This window comes from Tachypleus tridentatus, chromosome 9 (genome assembly GCF_004210375.1).
Source record: "Tachypleus tridentatus isolate NWPU-2018 chromosome 9, ASM421037v1, whole genome shotgun sequence".
Taxonomy (NCBI): Eukaryota; Metazoa; Arthropoda; class Merostomata; order Xiphosura; family Limulidae; genus Tachypleus; species Tachypleus tridentatus.
Genome location: NC_134833.1, coordinates 128,834,331 through 128,840,508, shown reverse-complemented (window position 1 = coordinate 128,840,508; position 6,178 = coordinate 128,834,331).

Genomic DNA, 6,178 nt, shown 5'->3' with positions numbered 1-6,178 from the left:
GTTAATCCCACTATTCGTTGGTAAAATAGTAGCCCAAGAGTTGGCGGTGGATAGTTATGATTAGCTGCCGTCCCTCTAGTCTTACACTGCTAAATTAGGGACGGCTAGCGCAGATAGCCCTCGAGTAGCTTTGCGCGAAATAAAAAAAACAACTTATTTCGCATCAGTGAAATACAAAATCGTTACTTCAGTGCAATTTGAAACAAATAATTTGAAAGTATGTCACGCTATGATTGAATATTCCTCAATATTTCTAATCGTTCAATAACAATTTAATGTGCAAAATTTTTGCGAAATAAATCTGTTAACAAGTTTTGCTTGATATAACCACAAGCTTTTAAAGTTGAAGTTCAAAGCCGTCCGCTTGTTTGTTTCAAAGTCCGTACGATAACCCGACGAGAGTATAATTGACGAACTTGGCACGTGAAATTATTTTTGGAAATTCAATACTTTGCTAGACAGAACTCAAAGATTGAAACATAACTTTAATTAATTAAAAACCGTTCACAAAACTAACGAGTTTTCGCTAATCCATGTGAAAGGAAATCCAGAACTCAGTCTTTGAGATTTACGACTCTTTATGTAAAACACATAAACAATAATAACGCTGTAGCTTTCATTCTTCAACCATGCAATGGCTGTCAAGATATCTATTGAAACGATGAAAGATTAAGATAAATCATATTTTATGGGCTATCTGCATATTAACAAGTGTAGTAAAAAAAATTTTATCCAGATACTATTTCAGCAACTTCACGGTTTGTTAGTTTCCCCAAGTTGAACATGATAATTCATCCCTAAAATTGTGCTTCACATTTGTTTATTTCAGCTCCTTTATTGCCAGACCTTGAAAACCTTTTTCAATCTAATAATCAACTTTATGAATTTAAATTAAAGTGCGCATACAACATATTATTTCATTTTCTTAGATGAAGCCATTTATAATGGTTAATTTGTTTATTTGACAGCTTATGTTTAGCTTGTACTTTTAAAGTCTAACATTTTTGTAATTGATTGAAAGTGCATCTGTGTAGCAATGTGTTCTTACCCTACATTTGCCCTACCCTGTAATTAACCATGCGTTGTTATTCTACACGTAAATAAACATTCTTATCATCTTACTCGTAAACTAACATTCGTTGCTGTCTTACGTGTAAGTAACAACGCGTTGTATGTGTATGTTTTCTTACAGCAAAGCCACATTGGGCTATCTGCTGTGTCCACCGAGAAGAATCGAACCCCCGATTTTAGCGTTGTAAATCCGTAGACTTACCGCTGTACTATCGGGGGTATGTTGTGGCCACAAAACTTTGGAATCGAGGCTCACACGTTTATTCTGAATAGTTGATTCCCAATGGTAGAAATGTGTCCTGCAATATTGAGATATAAAGTCGATGTACAACGTTCTCGACCGATAAGGTACTAATATGCTAAAGATTTTGAGTAAAATTATTGAAAAAATCATTTATGTTTATTGAAATAAAATGCATTCGTTGTATTTAACTTTTATTGTGCAGTTTCTCTGAACATTTAAGAATCAGAACGATACCATACATGTACATTATTATCCCATCAAAACGGTTTGGCTTAGTTTGTTTCAAATTTTGCGCCAAGCTTGCCGTCCCTAATTTCGCAGTATAAAACTAGAGGGAAGGCAACCAATCATCACCACCCACCGCCAAATCTTGGGCTACTCTTTTACCATCGAATGGTTGGATTGACAGTCACATTATAACGCACCCCTCGGCTGAAAGGGTGAGCATGTTCGGTGAGAGGAGGATTCGAGCCCGCGACCCTCAAATTACGAGTCGAGTGCCTTAACTACCTGGCCATTCCAGATCCCATCAAAATGGAGTCATAGTAATAACAGACGTGTGCATTATGCAGGACTGACGAATAGGTTGCTAATTCTTTTCAGTGTTAATTGATTTTTATAAAACTGAACAAAATCATATTATACAAAAGAAATAAAATTACAAATACATATGTAATATCAAACTACATGTTTTCGTTATTTACGATTTTATTCTCCGTAATTACAAGATGATATTCATATAGCATTGTTTCTTATCCTTGTTGGAGGTACTGAACCCCGGAAGTTTCGTACTTAAATTCGCTGAGCCCTTCGTAATTGGAAAAATAAAATATGATTTTTTCAAATTCAAAACATAAGTAGATATTTTATTAGCGCACAAAACCAACCATGCATCAGTTGCACACAATATCACTGTGTTCAAAGAACAAAACCAACAAAACATGAATTTCACTCAAAACCAAAAACATAACTCAATGAATATTTACTGCAAATCAATGTGACTTTTGCTGTTGCCTTTCAGAGATAAGTTCAGAAATGCGCGGCTTCACCTTAGAAAGTGCCACTCTCATATTATTTTCTGAACAAAGTCTGTTCCTTTTCTTCGTTTTTATGCTCGCAAAGATACGTTGTAACAAACGGTATGAGTATTTCACGGGCTTTCTTAACAATAAGAGGGAACGCTACGATTTGGTGACACCAAAACGTTGAGAGCGTTGTTGTTCTGAAAAGTTGCTTTTGAACCTGGTTCTGCTGAAGTTCAATGATTTTGTTGAGATATTCATCATTGACATCTGTTGTCGCAACACTATACGTGAACGGCTGTCTCATCCATGATGGATATGACTCTCTGGTGGGGAAGTATCTGTCGAGAGACTTTGCGAGCTCATCTAAGTGCATGGCAATTGCTTGCTTCAGTTCCCCGATCTTACTTACACAGTCGTCCAGCAGGGGAAAATTTGCGAAGTTATCATTTTCTGTTCGGCCATGTTCGTCAAAATGAGAATGAACTCGGATTTTTCGAAGCAATCTGCATGACAATGTTGGTGCTCTCGCAAAAACAGGGCTAATTCCACACGCATGTCAAAACACGATTCAGCACCTTTCCCCAATATAACCACCGAACATTAGAATGGTACAGAAGTACCTCGAATTTAGAGCCCATTTCATTACACAGCTCTTTGAAGATGCGGTGCTTCAAGGCACTATTTCGCACAAAGTTCATACATTCCACTACAATTTTTAATACTTCTGCCAGTTTTGAAGGCAGGGTTTTTGTTGTCAATGCATGCCTGTGCAGAACAGAGTGCGTTACAATGATGTGCGGTACATCGGCTTTCACCAGCGCACCAAAACCAGAGTTTCGACCCAGCATGACTGGAGCTCCGTCCGAACAAACTGCAGAAACCATATCCCACGAAAGATCATTGTTTCTGAAGAAGTCATCTTCAAGTTTCTTCTCGTCGACTGCCTTAGTTGTTGTTGTAAGAGGCAAAATAAAAATCTTATTTTATCTCGTCGTTCTTCACATAGCGCACGAATACAACAAGCTGGCTTAGATTGGAAACGTCTCGTCGAGTTGAAGGCTGAATTTTTCTGAACTTGAAATCAGATCTGCAACTACTTGAGCCAAGATGTCATCGTTCATGTCATCTATTCTGCTGCTGATGGTGTCATTTGAAAGAGGAATTTAGGATAACTTATTTTCAGCAGCTTTTCCCAGCATGATATTCGCCATCTTCAACGCAGCTGGTTTTACGAGTGCTTCACCAATGGTGTGTGGTTTGTCCTGCTTTGCAATCAAGTACACAACTTCGTACGATGCTGTGAGAATCGGTTTGTCGATGGGTTCAAAGCCGAGAACAGGCAAAGTAGCCTTTTCATCGAACCTGGCTCTCTTTACCTTGTATTCAGCAAGCGCTGTGCTCTTGTATTTTCCGTCTCCATGCAGCTTTAGAGAGTGTTCTCTTAGTTTTACCGGTAATAGACTAGATTTTGCTCAACTTGACATTGCAAATCATGCATTGAGGACGCTGACTCCCATCATGTTCCGTTATACACGTGAATCCATATTGTACGTATTCGTCCAAACACTTTCTGTTTTTGCTCGACATAGTTAGTATGAAGGGATTGAAAGATTAGGAAAAAATCATAAATGACGCACGATTACTACAGTCACAAGTCGACTGCTAAGCGCACGAAGTTCCCTGCAGCACAGATATTAAGGCCAAGTGATGTGACGTGATCAGTCGCAGCCAATGATGGCCTAGTGGAACATGACGTCACAAATCATACGAGTGGGGTAAACGGAACGGATAAACACACACAGTGTGTGTGTCTTGACCTCCGCCAAACCCTTGAGAGTGACTCACCGAACCCCTGAGGTTCGATTGAACCCAGGTTAAGAACCACTGTCATATAGGAATTAATTTAAAATATCGAGAATTAAAGTGGCCCACTATAGTCCTAAACATTTTTAATGAAGAATAACTATAGGGTTTACATAGGTTTATACTTGCATACCACAATCATGACAGCAAACCTGAAAAAGAAAAAAACGTGTGTGGCATAAACCACCAGGGAAAAATATTCGTTGTGAAGGCTGAAACTTGTAAACTACCAATATAATATTTGTGTGTGTATTAACAAACTTAGGATTAATTACAATATCTATCTAGGTTTGAGTATATTTCATGTACGAATTATAAATACTTTTTAACCACCAACTATTAACCCTTTTTTCCACATAAAAACTATATTTTATAAAGCACATTGAGGATGAAGATAACAAATCTGAAATTTCAAAGATAAGAAGTTTATCTCAGTAGAATACCAAAGTGAAATCTAAAAGTGTGCACACATTTTCAAACTCGGGGAATAACAGTATTGTTTGTTTTTGAATTTCGCGCAAAGCTACTCGAGGGCTATCTGCGCTACCCTTCCTAATTTAGCAGTGTAAGACTAACGAGAAGGCAACTAGTCATCACCACCCACCGCCAACTCTTGAGCTACTCTTTTACAATGAATAGTGGGATTGACCGTCACATTATAATACCCCCACAGTTAAAAGGACAAGCATGTTTGATACGACGGGGATTCGAACCCGCGACGCTCAGATTACGAATCGGGCGCCTTAATCCACCTGGCCATGACAGGCCGTAACAGTATTCAATAAAACATTATATTTTCACGTATGTTACAAAGCTAAGTATACTTTCACACACTAAAATTGATAGTCTGATTAAATTTCCTACCCATTACATCCTGATCTTTTCGTTGGCTTTCAATTGCACTTCATAGATGGATTAGCAAGCAACGTTATATTTTCTTATGTGTTGTTTGATTACAGTTGCTGCTCTCTAACGATTACATCTTATCTAGTAGTTTACGACACGCAATATTTCAATTACACATTATTATTATTCTGTAAAAGAACATTTGACTATTGCCAGTGCCAAATATTGCTTTTCATTTCGACAGGTGTTTTTCATTAACATATGTTTATAAGTTGTTCCAGTACAATGTCCCGATTTTATTGGACATTTCTTACTTGTAATGACTCTCCTGGCGCTAATGAAATAAATCAAGGACATAAACTTTAATTGCAATGTAAATGAACCATATTCTTTTGTAGCACAAACACATAAAATTCTAAAACATAAACATGCCACGTGACTAACACTTCAAAAACAAAATCCCATGTGAGCAAAGCTAAAAGGCTTACAATCACGTTATCTCACAATTTGCACGCAGTATTGTTCCTGGGCTGTATGTACTGTCACAAGATGGGGTAATAAAACGTTAGGTGTTTTATTATAACCAGATAGAGTAAGAAACCATCAGGTAATGTTCTTGTGGAATATATAGACTGCCATTAGTTTGGCTAAACATCCCTCAATTATTGTTCTCTCACTATATAAACTCTCACCAGAAAGGCTTAGACTTTTAACTATTTGTATATTGTATATATTCCAGTTAGCGGTACCTTGATTAATGGTTTAACAATGAGATCAAAGGACTTTACAATACGTAAATTTAACTTGTCTAAGTAAAGGTAAAATCAAACCAGATATTTTATTTGAAAAGATTGGGGATAGTGTCAAATAGAAGTAGAACTGTTCTGAAGTCTGGTAACATTACTTTCAATGGCATATATTTCTTGTTGTTTGTTTCAATCAAATTTAACATGGTAAATTTAGTGTTAAATCACTTAAGATTACTTTAACTAATACATATTTGTTATTGTTTATTAATTTCAGGTTTTTCTCACGAAGAAACACAAAGAACTGTTTATTCGTACGTTTAGTGAGTTGTTTAATTATTTACGTTGAACAGCATAAACCAGTTGTAAGTTAAAAATGTACT